This window comes from Myotis yumanensis, unplaced genomic scaffold, assembly GCF_028538775.1.
Source record: "Myotis yumanensis isolate MYYU_CA2020_CCGP unplaced genomic scaffold, mMyoYum1.0.hap1 SCAF_3, whole genome shotgun sequence".
In the NCBI taxonomy this organism is placed as follows: Eukaryota; Metazoa; Chordata; class Mammalia; order Chiroptera; family Vespertilionidae; genus Myotis; species Myotis yumanensis.
In genome coordinates this window covers 60748688-60765513 of record NW_027223754.1, presented here as the reverse complement: position 1 = coordinate 60765513, position 16826 = coordinate 60748688, and the positions used below count along the sequence as shown (strand labels likewise).

The 16826-nt window shown below is 41.3% G+C and overlaps 1 pseudogene; it reads right to left on the bottom strand.

The window, feature by feature from the left end:
- Positions 1 to 14685, bottom strand: part of LOC139006161 (large ribosomal subunit protein uL6 pseudogene) — a 37182-nt pseudogene extending 22497 nt beyond the window's left edge.
- Positions 14686 to 16826: the final 2141 nt, after the last annotated feature.

The window sequence follows — 16826 nt, the reverse complement described above, 5'->3', positions numbered from 1 at the left end:
AGCACTTCAAATGAGATCCTATTTCCTGTTGACATGAAGATGGTATTGAGAGGTAATAATCAAAGAGCTGGAGTGCTCATTGATATCACTTTTCATTATTTTTAGGAAATTTCAGAGGATAGAGTTAAATCTGCATATATTTACAAGGAAAGAATTATGAGTTTATAGTGATATTTACAATTAAATTTAAGATAACATGGTCTTAATTTACTTGGTTGAACTTTTGTATTTATATCTCATGCTGAAAGTTGTTTTTAAATAAAGGAAATTATTTATTTGTAAAATAGTTTTGAAATAATAGTATAATATTCCCACCAACTTCAGACTACAAAAAGCAGCTTGCATTTACTTTGCCAAGAGATCTTTAAAATCACTTTTTCAACATCACTCAAATCAACAGTGTGCCAATTCCTCTGGCGAACACCTGTCAAAATTGTCTATTTCCCTTTCTACTGCCATTGCTCTGATTCAGTTCATCAATTCTTCTAAACCAAATTATTTCATAGTCTCATAATTTCTCTCCTTCCCAACCTCTCCTCTTCCAAGATCTTCTGTTACACTTCTGGCAGAGGTATATTCCCAAAACACAGATTTGATTAAAACAAACAAGCTAAACTTCAAAGGCTCCTCATGATTTGCTTCCTGAAACCCAGACTCCTTGCCCTGAGTATTAAGGTCTGACTCTGTAAGATAAGGCAATATTTTTCAGATATCAATTTTCATGGTCTCTAGTCTCTAGGCATCCTGTGAGTTTTACCCCTGTGCGTGCAGCCTCCTGTGTGTCTACTCTAGAATATATACTATACATGGCAGAAATAGACAAAGTGACTGATATCACAAGGCCTTCAGAAAACAACTGAGAAATGTTTCATTAGATGTCTTTTTCTTTTTAATATATTTTTATTGATTTAGAGAGGAAGGGAGAAGGAGAGAGAAATATCAATGATGAGAGAGAATCATTGACCGGCTGCCTCCTGCACGTCCCTCACTGGAGATAGACTTTGCAACCTGGGCATGTGCCCTTGACAGTAATTGAGCCTGGGACCCTTTAGTCCGCAGGCCAATGCTCTATCCACTGAGCCAACCAGCTAGGGCTAATGTCTTTTTCTTTTTAAAAATCTTTATTTGGCTGCTCTTCAACCACTTTTTACTGTAAACCACCATGGACCCTTTTCCCAAACAGTTTCTAATCTGACTCCTCTGGATCTTTTTTTCCTTTCCTTTCCTTTCCTTTCCTTTCCTTTCCTTTCCTTTCCTTTCCTTTCCTTCCCTTCCCTTTCCTTCCCTTCCCTTCCCTTCCCTTCCCTTCCCTTCCCTTCCCTTTCCTTTCCTTTCCTTTCCTTTCCTTTCCTTTCCTTTCCTTTCCTTTCCTTTCCCTCCTTCTTCTTCTTCTTCTTCTTCTTCTTCTTCTTCTTCTTCTTCTTCTTTTTAATCCTCATCTGAGGATATGCTTTTTGATTTTTAGAAAGAGAGGAAGGGAAAGATATATATATATATATATATATATATAGAGAGAGAGAGAGAGAGAGAGAGAGAGAGAGAGACAGAGATCTATATCCTATATAATAAAGAGGTAATAAGCAAATTGACCATCACGCCCTCGCATAAGATGGCCACGCCCATGTGGTCACAAGATGGCTGCCCTCATGTGGTCATAAGATGGCCGCACCCATGTCATCACAAGACGGCCACCACAAGATGGCCGGCAGGGGAGGGCAGTTGTGGGCGATCAGGCCAGCAGGGGAGGGCAGTTGAGGGTGACCAGGCCAGCAGGGGAGGACAGTTAGGGGTGACCAGGCATGCAGGGGAGGGCATTTGGGGGCAACCAAGCCTCCAGGGGAGGGCAGTTGGGGGGAACCAGGCTGGCAGGGGAGGGCAGTTGGGGTAATCAGGCCAGCAGGGGAGCAGTTAGGCATCGATCAGTCTGTTAGGGGAGTGGTTAGGGGGTGATCAGGCTGGCAGGCAGAAGTGATTAGGGGCAATCAGGCAGGCAGGGAAAGGTTAGGAGCCAGCAGTCCCGGACTGTAAGAGGGATGTCCGATCCCTATAGGATTGGGCCTAAGCAGGCAGTCAGATATCCCCCAAGGGGTCCCAGATTGGAGAGGGTGCAGACTGGGTTGAGGGACACCCATCCCCAGTGCACGAATTTCATTCACCGGGCTGCTAGTATATTTATATATACCTATATATACATGTATATATACCTATATATCATCTATATCTATATCTATATCTATATCTATATCTATATCTATATCTATATCATCTATCTAATCTACCTATCTATAGAGAGAGAGACTGACTCCAACCAATGGAGTCACACCAGCCGGGGTCCTCTGGATCTTCTTTCTCCTAGAAACTTTATATGTTCATCTATTCCCTCATACAAAATAATTAATTCTCCCCCAGCTCTCATCTTGAAATGCCTACCTGCAAAAGTATCCTCATGTGTAGTAAAACAAGGGTAACTCCTGATAATATGATTTATTCTCCTTACAGTTTAGAAACCATATTTTATAACTTAACATAATTTTGCTTCTCACCCACCCTTCAGTGGCTTATGTTTTATATGAACAGTTGTTAAGATATCTGAGTTTCCTCTTTTTCTTTTTTCAACACAAGATTTATCCAAAACTGCCTTCCCCAGATTATCTTCCATGAATGCTCTACACTCCAATGAGACAAAACTCATTCACTTCCTTCTTTGCATGTGTGTTATATGCCATTGAGTTGACTCCTAGCAACCCTATGAATGAGTGATGTCCACAATTTCCTGTCCTCAACATCCCTGCTCAGCTCCTGCAGGCTCAGACTCATGGCTTCTTTTACAGACTCAATCTATTTCATATTTGGTCAACCTCTTGTTCTTCTGTTTTTATTTTGTGTCCCCCCTTCCCCCAGCATTATTGTCTCTTCCAAAGAACCCTGCCTTCTCATGATGTGCCTGAAGTAGGACAGCTTCAATTTTGTCATGTTTGCCTCCAGTGATGTTTCAGGCTTGATTTGCTCTAGGACCCACTTGTTCATCTTTCTAGGAGTCCAGGGTATCTGTAGAGCTTTCCTCCAACTCCATATTTCAAACGAATCATTTTTTTTTTTATAGCAGCCTTCTTCACTGTCCAACATTTGCATCGGTACATAGTCATTGGGAATATGAAGGTTGAACAGTCTCAGTCTTGGCATCTAATGTTACAGCTTTGCTCTTGGGGATCTTTCATAATTCCTCAATTACTGCCCTTCTGAGTCTCACCCTTCTCTTGATTTCTTGTTTGCAGTCTTCATTTGGATTGATCACTGAATCAACTATCTTTTTACTTCTATGACATTAAACCATGTCTAACTGGATTTCACTTTCCATTCTTTTCCATCAACTGAAATTCCAATCATAATTCAAAATTCTTTTTATACACCATCTCCTTCATGGATTTTTTTTTTCTGTTCTAACTCTAATCTAGCATGCTCTTCTTAAAGTTCCAGGAGAGTTTATGTGTCTCAGGTCATTTATGTCATAATGCCTGATATTATATTGTCTTTGTTCACATATCTCTCCTTTGTTAGGGTATATTTTGCCTGAGGGGATACCTTATTTTATTCACATCAAAGTTACTCAATGACTTAATAAATTCTATTTTGAAACAAATAATGCAACTTACTATTACCTAGATTTAAATAACCAAATATCATCTGTATTCTCATGATGTCTTCTGAAATTCAGTAATGACTCATAGAAAAGAATAATATAAAAGGTAAGACATTGTAATTCACTGAGAATCTAGTGAATTTTATAGATCTTCTCCCTAGAAAACAGCATACCCCAAATGTTGCAATCATTTGCATCATTGTTTCCTTTTGCTGCCTCAGTGGAGCTGTAGAACTACTATTCTTGTTATTTCTAATTCCATGTCTGGGCTGTTTAGTTCCATGTTCTGTCTATTTAATCATTGTTTAATTTGAAATTAATGTGACTAGTGACAATTCTTGAAAATAATTCCATTACAAAAGTTTATGATTGGTAAAATATGTTCCACCCAACAAATTATACTCATTATGGAACTGAATCTTACTGAATACTCACTAAAGTGTATGTGTGTGTGTGTGTTGGGGAGGTGTATTGCTAGATGTTATCATTCATGTCAGCTACTCAGAGACAAAGAAAGGAAAACAGAACCAGTTGGTACCTGAAAAAGCGTGGGCTGCTTACAGATGTGTAAAAAAAAAATCATGCATACAATAAAATGTTAATAAATGTAATTATTCCACTGTCTTCCCTTGTAAATTCTTTCCTTAGGGAACCATGAAAAAGCCAGATGCTTATCTGGGAAATGTCCCAGAATTATTCTTTTGAAAAATATTAACACTCCATTAGAAAAAGTCTTGCCCTGAATTATACTGAAACCTAGATGACTATAAATATTTAGATTCAGCAACATGTTGGAGCAAAATTTGCATTGTGAGGGTGAACATTTTACCATGAATTAAAAATAATGTGAGTTTTAGAATTATCTTTAAATATTGTCCCCTTTCCAATGGCACAAGTAATTCTCTTCTGGTGATTGGTGGTAAAAGTGCCTTCTGAGACTGCTTCCTTGCTAGTTAAACACAACAGAGGCGCTAATTGCTTAGTTCTTGGCACAGAGTGGCTGCCCAGCCACACTGCTGGTTTGGGGGCAGCTGGTGTGGTTTTAGTGAATTCCATCATTGCTGCACACCTTAGATCCTATGCAAATTGTGAACACTGTCTTTTCTACCTATTGAGTGTTAGTGCAATTCATGGGTTTGATTTAAACTGAAAGGCAGAAAGAGGAAGATATCATTTCTCCTTTCTTGCTGAAAGTGAAGGATTCCCTCTGTGAGTACAGTACTGTGGTGGTGGCCGTAGAGCAGGGGTAGCTTTGAAACATGCCTGCCATATTATGGAAGCTCAGAACTCAGTGTGGGTGTGTGTTTGTTTTTGATGGTAATTATGGTAGCTAGCTTAGTATCCTGACATAGTAAGAACTTATGTATGTTTTTGTGGATTGGATTATTTTGAACTTTTGAAAGACCACAAACTTACAAAATGGAATAAAATGGTAACATTAAATGTCTGTGCCAGTGGAGCTTTTGGAGTGAAACTTTTAAAATAACCGGACTCAAGACTCCTGGTGACAGTGGCTCTATGCACGCTGGAACCAGACCTGTGCTGTACAGTAAAGAAATTTATAGTGTGTTTTTACTTTATTCTGAAGGATCAAAGTATAAAGAGTAGGTATGATGATATGTCTATAATATGGGGCATGATGATATGTCTAATTCTTTTTTCCATTATGCAAAAGAAACATATTACCAATGGCAAGAGCCTTATGAAAACACTGAAAGAGCTAATGTTCATAGAAAATGAACCACCTGGTTCATATTAAGAACTTCCTACCCACTAAATTACCTTTGGTTCTATATGCTATAATTTGTAGGACAAAAGAGTTAATTAAAAGTGTTTATAAGTGTACTAGAGGCTCGGTGCACAAAATTCATTCCTGAGGTGGCGGGGCGGAATCCCTCAGTCTTGACTGCACCCTCTTGCAATCCGGGACCGCTGGCTCCTAACCGCTCCCCTGCCTGCCTGCCTCATTCCCCCTAACCACTCGCCTGCCTGATCATTCCTTACTCCTCAGCCTGCCTGCCTGATCACTCCTAACCCCTCTGCCTGCCTGCCTGATCACCCCTAACTCATTTGCCTGCCTGCCTGATCACCCCTAACTGCTTGCCTACCTGCCTGATTGCCCCTAACCCCTCTACCTGCCTGCCTGATCACCCCTAAGTGCTTGCCTCCCTGCCTGATTGCTCCTAACCCCTCTGCCTGCCTGCCTGCCTGATCACTCCTAACTGCTTGCCTGCCTGCCTGATTGCCCCTCACCACCTCGGCTTAGTCTGGAAGGATGTCTGGAATGACATCCGGAAGGTCGTTAGGCTGTCCGGTTTAATTAGCATATTACACTTTTATTATTATAAATTATTATTATAGATTGTTTGGCTGATGAAGAAAATTAAACATTCAAATGTAATGAGTGATTTGAACACAGAGACTGTTTTTACCATGTGGTAATTTAAACTGTATCTGAATCCAGAATTACTCTTACAAGTGTAGTGAATATGTTTAGTGAAGAAAGCCAATCCTGCTTGGTTAAGTAGCCTATAACAACAGAAAATAATTGTGCGTACTCAAAAAATCTTTGAGCTTAGAGGGAGAGGCTTTTTTTACTACTGTATAAGTACTCACATTGAGCAAATAAGAAGAATTTTGACTTCAGGTGGATAAGCACTAGATGCCTCGGTGACCACGTGCAATTTTTTTGGTGGGTAAACTGGAGCTGAAGGAGTATATAAGAAAATTGTACTTCCTCTGCATTATCAGCCAAAGTCTTTGTCATTTGCCCAAATTAGGAATATTTGTATTGTGTTAGGTATTGAGCTAAGATTCCCTGAACCTGACTTTTTAATGTTTCCATAGGATTTGCCATTTTAGACCTTGCCACAGAGTATGGTATTCAACTTGATTACAGATCTTATTTTTTTTAAAATATATTTTATTGATTTTTTACAGAGAGGAAGGGAGAGAGATAGAGAGTTAGAAACATCGATGAGAGAGAAACATTGATCAGCTGCCTCCTGCACAGCCCCTCCTGGGGATGTGCCCACAACCCAGGTACATGCCCTTGACCGGAATTGAACCTGGGACCTTTCAGTCCGCAGGCTGATGCTCTATCCACTGAGCCAAACCGGTTTTGGCAAGATCTTATTTTTTTAATCCTTACCTGAGGATATGTTTTTATTGATTTTAGAGGGAGGAAAGGGGAGAGGGAGAGATAGAGAAAGAAACATCAATATGAGAGAGAAATATCAATCTGCTGCTCCCAGTACACACCCCAGCTGGAGATTGAACCTAAAACCTGGGTATGTGCCTTGACTGAGAATTGAACCTGTGACCTTTCAGTGTATGGAACAATGGTCCAACCAACTGAGCCACACTGGCCAAGGGTGCTTACAGATCTTAATTCCCTAATAAACTAGTCCATGGTTGAAGGAAGGGTCAGTCCTAGATTTCTTTGTATTCCCAACATTGAGTTCAGTGGTAGGTATTTACCAATAGATGGCAGAAGGCCCAAATTCCTTTCTGTAATTCTAATGAAAAAACTGATTTTGAACAATTCCTAAATACTTCAATTCATTACATGATTTTCAAAATTATTACTTCACATACATCATTCTGAGAAAATTCATAGGTCTCTAATGTGGATGAATTAAAGTGTCTTCCCTATCTGAGATAGGACAGTTAAATGCCTTTCCAAGGATTGCACAGGTGGGGAAAGATTGAGGTGATCATGTCATTATGAGGGCCTGAGCTGGAAGAATTGCTAATGGTAACATCAACCATCAGTTTGGCTCATGCAGATTTTGTTTGAGGTTTCAATGTTACATCTAAAGAATACTTAATAGCTGTTGGATTTATAGGACTCGTTACTGGGGGAAAAGATAAATGTGAATAAAACATTACTCATGTACATGTCATATTTAAGGTCTGGAAAGAATGGAATTACCCAAAGAAAAAAAATGTAAAGAATGAAAATATGATAAAAGTATAAAAAAAAGAATAGTTCCTTGGTAAAGCTTGCTTATGAGAAATACTATGAGGGTCAAATAACGGTAAAGGAGGAGATAGAAAATGATGAGGTGTATACTATATAGGTGGGAAGGTACTTGCTAGTGAAAATTAATGATGATGGTTGTGGTGATGATAATGATGATGGAGATGATGATTTTGGAAGAATTACTAGTATTTGACAGGAATTGTGCTGGTATGTCACTTGCATTAATTCATTTCGTCCTCAAAGCAAGCAGTACTATTACCTACATTTTATAGATGAGGGAACTATGACATGCCCAAAGTTGCACAGCTAATTACTAGAGGATGCAGGATACTAGTTTAAGCAGAAGACTAAAACCTGGAGACAAAGAATGTGGGACAAACCTGCAGAGAAATGGGCTCTTTTCCAAGATACAGAAAGTTACCAGATGCCTATATTAGGGCCTGTCATGGTATCTCCTCTAAGTTCCTTGATGCAGCCACATCTCACATTGCTGGACTGACCCATCCAAGGGAAGAAAAGACAACAAAATAGTAACCTCTCTCAGCACACACTTATTAGGGTGCATGGTGACTTAGGGAATAAATATCCCACCCAGAAACTGTGGGGTGTTCTGGCCTGACACCAGCGTGTAAAATATTCAGAACTTGGGAAATGACTGTAGTTTTCTAGCCAGAAATATTAAGTACACTTCAGAAAAAAATGATCATTTGGTTTCTCCCTTATTCTGTGCACCGAAAATATACTTAAAAACAATTTCATTAGTGAAAGGAAAATGAGAAGAATAGAAGAATGGAAAAGGGAGAGCTAGACCCCATTTCTTTTTGGCCATCAGAGAACAGACTAGATACACAGAAAAAATATAAGAGCGAGTCTTCTAAGTAAATGTGCAGATGAGCTCTGAAATGGAGTGACATGTTAGACTGAGGGTCACCGAATGAAGCCCTTATGAAAAGTGATGAAGGACAAAGGCTGATCACTACTTACTCTAAATTGAAGCTTTAATGTCTAAATTGTTTACTTTTTGGGGTTAAGAGCCACATCTGAATTCCTTTTACATCCATAGCATCTACCAGCTTACCACAATTCTGTAAAAAAGAAAAAAAAAGTTTACAAAAACACAGTGAATAATTTTTAAGACAAGAGTTTTCTAGCTGGGAACCCTGTACAGCAGGAATTGTTCAGAGCCCCCTCAAGCATGTAAGCAGAGAGAGAAGGGTACCCTGTAGGTTCTGCTTAGCCCCTGGCTTCAACCCTAGCAGCTCTGCTTTTCTCTGTTTTATCAGCTTACACTTGAATGACTAAAAGTAACGAGTATTTCTTAGTCAGTTTGAGCTGCTATGACAGAATATCATAAACTGGTTGGCTTATAAAGAACAGGAAGTTATTTACCACTAGAGGCCTGGGGCATGAAAATTCATGCACTGGAGGGGGGGGGGGGATGTTCCTCAGCCTGGCCTGCCCCCTCTCACAGTCTGGGAGCCCTCAGGGGCAGGAGGTGACCCGGCAATCCGGGGAAGGAGATGCCCCCATCACACCTCTGCTGCTGCCACTGCCGGCAGCGCAAGCCTCAGCTGGCCCTGGTTACCTGAGCCTCGGGCGGCCCTGGGTGGCTCGGCAGCTGCCATCTGAGGCTTGCCTGTGCCTTGGGCTGGCCCTGGAAGGCTGGGGAGCTGAGAGGATTGGGGGACTCTAGAGGCAGGCACACGGCAAGGCCTGCAGCCCCAGCAGGGCTGAGGGGACTGACTGGGTGCAGTCATCTTGTGGCTGTGAGCACTGCCATCTTTGAGGACATGGCAGTCAATTAGCATATTCCCTCCTTATTGGCTGTGGGCGCCACCATCTTTATGATGGTGTGATGGTCAATTAGCATATTCCCTCTTTATTAGATAGGATAGTTTTGGAGGCTAGAAGTCCAAGATCAGGGTGCCAGCATGGTCAGTTTTTGAGAAAGCCCTTTTCTGGGTAGTAAAGAGTGGGCTTCTCACTGTATCCTCATATGGAGGAAATGGCAAGGGGGAGCTCCTTGGGATCTCTTTTACAAGAGTGCTTATCCCACTCATGAAGGCTCTGTCTTCATGGTCTAATTACCGCCTAAAGGTCCCACCTCCTAATATCATCACATTGCGGGGTAGAAATCCAACATGATGAATTTGAGGAGCACATACTTTCAGTCCATTGCAATCATCATTACATCATGATGATAATTAAAATTCAATATGTTAAAGCAATATAGATCTTTGAAGATGATTCTACTAATTTTCACTACCTTGTAGAAGTTGGTGACAGAAATATTTACTTGTCAATTCTATTCAATCAGGTCATCTCAGTGCTGATAGAAATCAGCTTATACACTTAGAGCTTTTAAAGTCCCCACTCAAGGGTGTGTTTATTGATTTTTAGAGAGAGAGGGAAAGAGAGAGAGAGAGAAACATGCCTTCCAGAGGTGCCCTGACTGGGGACTGAACCCATAACCTAGTTATGTGCCCTGACAGGGAATCAAACCACAACCATTTTGATTTATGGACAATATTCCAACTAACTGAGCCACCAGGTCAGGGCTACACTTAGATTTGATTTAGATCTCCAGAAATACCTGATGGTGATATTTTTATTTGGGACATTCAACAGACAACTAAAGAAATCATTGAGCGAAAAAAATCTCATAGTGTGAACTTTAGAATGCACTTCTGGTTATTTTAGTCTCTTTGAAATAAAAACTAGGCAAAACTAAGAAATAGGGAAGGGTGTGGTAGAAGATGTCTGGCTTTAGAGTTAAACATACCCAGGTCCTGTTTTTTGTCCAACTATTTGGATGACTCAGTGGTAAATTAAGTAACCTCAGTTTCTTCCTCTTTAAAATAGTGATAGTAATATTTACATTCTAAAGTTGTGGGGGTAAAATGAGGTATACAAAATGTGTCACACAATAGGCCTCATTAGATGCCATCCCTCCTCACCTGTGGGGAGAGGTAGGTGGGGTCATATTTCTGTCTATTGTGGCTTCTTTGTTACAGTTCACTGTTTATGACCTGCACCATTCACTTCAGCATGCTGGTTGCTTCATTGGTTGTTCCAGCTTGTGGTGTTAATGCTAATATGCTAACACTAGGAAGCTTTCGTGTTAAACAGACTTTGTCTGGAATTGCACAAAGTGCCAGTTTCAAAATTCAGTTTTTTGACTTCAGTTATATGGAGTTCATTAATTATATATCTCTTGCTCTTTCTGTTCCTAGTTTCCATTGCACGTATCCTTATCTTCATAGGCATGAGTATTTTATATGACTCTTCCCAAGACTAATGGATATCATGTCCTCTTTGTTGGAAAAAGGAATGAGTTTCATGGTTTTCTCAAATTAGATATATCTTGAGACTATACTGCTATGTCAGCGGTTCTCAACCTGTGGGTCGCGACCCCTTTGGGGATAGAACGACCCTTTCACAGGTGTCGCCTAAGACTTTTGGAAAACACATATATAATTACATATTGTTTTTGTGATGAATCACTATGCTTTAATTATGTTCAATTTGTAACAATGAAATTGGGGGTCACCACAACATGAGGAATTATATTAAAGGGTCGCGGCATTAGGAAGGTTGAGAACCACTGTGCTATGTGGAAGATTCTTTCCCATTATTCAAAGCCTTTCTCCACAGAAATATCTGTTTTGTACAATAAATGATCTCACTAATGAGGCTGAAATCTTTCTAACCCACAGAAGAAAATAAAAACGTATTTATTGAGTACCTACATAGTGCCTGACACTGGTGGACATTTTCATATGCATTTGATCTAATTTATTAATCTCGTTATTTAATCCAATTTACTCTTACAAAAATTCTGTGGTGAAATGTATTTAGAGGCTACTGCAGATGAGAAATGGAAACTCAACTACTTTTTAATTCTTTCATGGCCACTGCATAATATTTATGATTATTTTGGTTGAAGTGAATGAAAATGGTCTTTGACAGCCAATACTTAGGAAACATGCTTATATCATGGAAAACACAATTACTATGAAATCAGACATGCATCATATTTTATATCCCTATAGAGAAAAACGTGGCATGCCAGTAACAAACATTTCTGCTTGTGTAGACAGCCCACTATAAGGCCATGATGGTTGTGTAATGAGTTCATCAATCTTTAGAACCAACTCAGATCGTGGACATCACCTTCCCTGTGCTAATTCTCATCCAGTAAAAGCCACTGGTACCGATGACACAGCTTCAGCTGGGCTGGGTATTCCAGCTCAGAAAGGATTGTGGCTTTTTAAATGAAAGACAGTGAACTTGAACTTGATGTTTTGAAATTTTCTTTCATACTCACAATGAAGAAATGTACTTAGAAATCAAGAGGGAAGCTTGGTAATTCATTCCATATTCACATAATTTGGTCAAATTAACTACTCAAAAATCAACAACAAAAAATGTTTTAAAGTCAGGCTTCTTGCAGCTTTTCACATTTAAAGTAATTAGTGTAGTTCAAAGATTCCCAAGGTGATGCTACCCAGGCAAAGAACATGCTTTTTTTTCTTTTTCCTTGACTTTCCCCCAGGTCCTTCCCATAGAATTCAAGCTCTCACTGAGCAATTCTCTTTGTCAAAAATAAACCATCTTTCCAGCCACACCCTGTCTTCATTTGGGAGCCTCCAAGAGCCCAATCCTTCAAAGCTGTGTAATTCCGTCCTATCTGGCAATCTCTGCAGGAAATTTAAGAGAACCGGAAAGATCTAGGCTGTGATGAATCACCTTACCCTAACCTTCAGCTCAGTGGAGCCAGATTATCTTGCCCTAGGCAAGGTGGCCTTCCTCCACCAGTACGCTTCAGAGCGGGGAGCTAGTGTGATTATGGAAGGTACATTAAAAAACAGCAGGAGAATACTGGAAGCATTATTATAGAAAGGTTAAATGAACCTCTCTTTTCCTTTCTCTCTGCTTTCCCTTTCTTTTCACCCTTAATGTAATAAGAAGTTGCATTTGGACTTGAAAAAGTGCTTCCATCCCTCCACAACACAGTATACTAACTAAAGAAGCATTTGTTTCATCCATGTAGAACCTGGGCTCAGTGGGGAGTGACCACCCAAGCTTTATTTCAAAAGAATCTTCAATGACCAGAACTCAGAAGTACCAGAGTAATTGGGGCTGCAAGAAAAAGAATGATGAAAAAAAAAATGCATTCAAAGCTCTCCACTGCCTCTCACAGAAGATGAATATAGTTTTAAACTTGCCTCTTTCTTATTTCTTAGCTAGTGGGGGCCAGCAAGAGATTAAACCACCGAGATCCTTAGAGGCACAAGAGGTGCTTTGGGAGAAAGAAAGGTATCTGCTTACCCTACCTCTCAGGGGATTTAGTTTAAGCTTCAGAAGGCATTTGTTTCTCTCACTTCAAATGCTGTCTTTATTTCTTAAAAGCCTTTTAAAACAGTGGTCTTGATTTGGCTTGTTTAAGAAGATTTTCTTTCTATTTACTTTGGTACCTAAGAAATTGGGAGAGGCAGCTGCTTTGATGAAAATTAGAAGAAAATCTTTTTCCCCAAATAGCAGATGCCAAGAGAAAAAAAAAAATAGCTGGGACTTCTTGACATTCCTATTGTAATTGTTACATGGAGCAACCGGAAGAGGAAACTGCCCTATAAATACTTCTAGGTTTTTAAAGCCTGAAATACATCGCAAACCTGTACAAAAGGGGCAATAACATATTGGGAATGAGGCCCTCGTAAATGTGCTTCATTTATTGGGGTCTAGAAAAAGAGCAGGAGACAGGAGCTTAGGCCTAAAGCAATGTATTTCTTCCAATAACAAAAATCAAAGTTTACCTTTACAGTAGGATTTGCACCTGACTACAGGGCAGTCCGCAGCTATGCCGATAAGCAATATTCTATCAGTGAATTTACTGTCTCTCACCAGGAAGCAGGAAAAACTTTTTTGTTTTTTTTTTAAGAGAGGTAATTCCTGGGGACCTGGAATGGAGACTTTATGGCAGTCTTATAAACATTCTTCCTGGCTCCTGATCTGGAACCAGAATAGCACTTTTGATTCCACGTACATTTGAAACACATGTACCTGCCCTAACCGGTTTGGCTCAATGGACAGAGCATCAGCCTGCAGACTGAAGGGTCCCAGGTTCGATTCTGGTCAAGGGCATGTACCTTGGTTGCGGGCACATCCCCAGTAGGGGGTATGCAGGAGGCAGCTGATCGATGTTTCTCTCTCATCGATGTTTCTAGCTCTCTATCCCTGTCCCTTCCTCTCTGTAAAAAATCAATAAAATATATTTAAAAAAAATAAAACACATGTACCTATCTTCTGGTACATGAAACTAGTATATGTCTTAGACACTCACCACATGCTTTATCCATCTCACACTGAATCCCCTCAACAATTATGAGAAATAGTTATAATTTTTATAGTTTTACTAGTAGCCCTGCACACAAATCCATGTGCCAGTAGCTCGCTGCCACCCTCCAGTAGCTCTCTGCCTGCTGCCCCACCCTCCTATAGCTCCCCACCCTCCCTCCCGCCCCCTCTATAGCTTGCTGCCCTGCCCCCTCCTATAGCTCTCTGCCACCCACTTGTAGGCTTGTAGCCAGTAGCTGGCTGCCCTGCCCTCCTGTAGCTTCCGCCCACTCCCCCCTCCCCCGCCCCCCCATAGCTTGCTGCCCTGCCCACTCCTGTAGCTCTCAACCACAGGCTTGTAGCTCGCTGCCCCACCCTCCTGCTGATCTATGATCCCTCCTTACGCTGTCAGTCATTACGTTTCATGGCATTACAATAATTTGCATATTATATCTTTACTATATAGGATAGATAGGAAACTTTAGCATCAGTAAGTTAATTAACATACCCAGGAGCACTCAATTAGAATGTAGAGAACATCGAGCAATCGTGAGTTGGCTTGATCCGTGCTCTTCTTCCCAGACTCTGAGTTTAAAGTCACCCGTGAGATATGATTTGAGGGTCTCCAAGAAGTTTTTCTCTTCAGGAATATGTGCATGGCATGCAGCTGTTTTCTCTTCCATCTGGTGGTGATCTGGGATGCATGCCAAACTCCAGGGGGCATCATTCACGCAGCCTACCTCAGCCCTGGTGGTTATACTAAATTCTCTTTATGCTTCTCTTTTAAGTGGATCCAATTTGTTGTTGTTGTGATTTTGTCTTTCCTATGTCAAATTTGAAGCTACATTGTCACATGACCTTTGCTCCCTCTTCTGGATTATCAGGAGATAACCTGATTCCCAGCCTACAGATGTTTTTTGTTGTTTTGTTGTTGTTTTTTGTACTTAAGCCCACCCTCAGTGATTTCACTGTAACAAATTTTCTGAGAACCGACTCTCTATTTGCTAGGCACAGGGGATGGAGATAGAAGTAGAAAACTATCTGGGTTGAAGGAGCTCCCAATATTTCAGGGAGAAGCGAAGGGAAGGGAGGGGCAACTCCAAATATCATACACAAAACAAAAACAACGGTGGCATGTCCCGCCCTGTTTCTTTGCCTCCCCAAACAGAGAAATCTCTCCCAGTCCTTTCAGGCCAGTCACCCTCTCCAGGAGCCTCAGTAAGGGGCCCCATCAGCTGAGGAAGGAGGAGATGAAAAGCCCAGCGTGTACATGTCCTTTCTTCTTAAGAATAACGTCTGAACGCATAAACCTTCGTTAGATGGGACACATGTTCAGGCACAAAGCATTTCAATTGATGACATTTCTTTGTGGAACCCTGTTCCCAAGGGCAGGCGAAATTGGAGGGTGAGCAATTAGACACTGGCCAGGCCCGCGCATCTGAGAACTATCAGAGCCTGCAGTCTGGTCTGCGCCTGCCACTACCAGCATCAGGCAGGAGGCCTGCCGGAGCCCGGCCCAGCCAGGGCCCGCAGGGAGGGGAGTAGCTTGGCGCTGAAGATAAGTCTCCAAATCAGGCGGAAGCAGTGAGTGGGGACAGCTAGGGGGAGGGCCCGCAGCAGTGAAGTCAGAGGCAGAGCAGCGACTGCAGCTGAATCAATTTGGAGATAAAAATAGTGCCTGCCGCCCCTGCCTCTGCAGTGATTTCATAAAGGCCCCAGCTGCGCTGGGGAGAGAGCCAGCATGTGTGTGCCTACCTCCTCCTCAAAACGGTGAAAGGAGCGATCACAGCAACCACAACCCTGGCTGAAACACTGCTCTCCAGCATCTCCTCCCTCTTCCTCTCTGTTTCCCTGCCTCCCACACTCTCCCCGAGCTCCCAGAAGTGCCTCTTCCCTCACCTGTTCTTCTCCTTAATGGGATCTTTCAAGACAGGGACAAAGAGATGAGTTCTTCAGAGGCTGGAAGAGATAGGGATCCCAGACATTCATAACGAATCCAGTTGGCACTTTCCCCCTGACACACCACTGAGATGACTGCCCAGTCTTTACCAGACAGGACATGAAAACCCTTCTATAATGGGTCCTGCAAAGTCAGACCTCTCCCCAGGTTTCCACGGGTGAGAGCATCCAGAGAAAACAAAACCTGGAATTGGCAATTAGTGTGACTGCCCCAGGAGACACAGATTGAGGGGTCCGTTTCTGTGACTGATGCGAGAAACCTCTCTGAATCTGCTCTGAAGGAACATGGCGTGAATAGAGCGCTGGCACTTTGCAGAGTGATTATGCCCACAGTGCAGGGAGGTAACCTTTCTGCTGCTGTATTCTGACATTTGCATCGAGGCAAATGCATCACTGGTAATTGCACCGGAGTGTCAAAGCCGCTTGATGTGTGTGTTCCAACCAAGGTGTGAATGAGGACTTTAGAATTAAGGGATGAGAGGCAAAGAAGAAGTGCAGACAAATTATAAGAGAAGAGATAATGGAATTGGTCATAAAAGTAACGGCTTTGGATTGATGTTTACTCCATACTCCTGCAAAAGGAGTATGTTGGCATTAAATAACACATTGCTTGTGAAAGTGTCTAAACTAGGGTCTTGTTCTTAAAAAACACTACTTAATAATTAACACCATCCCATCTAACCCCAAATTGAATATGCTTAGATATCCATCAAGAGGAAATATAAAGCTAGTAACATTTTAATGAAACCAAGAAAATCCACGGTGTCATGTGTAGGCAAATGTCCCTAGTAGAATCCTTACATTCTCCTCTTTTCCTCTGATTCTTTTATGTTGGGTGAGCTTTAACCATAGATTTTTAACTCAGTAGGCAATAAAGACAGGACCCAGCAACATAATAAAGACACA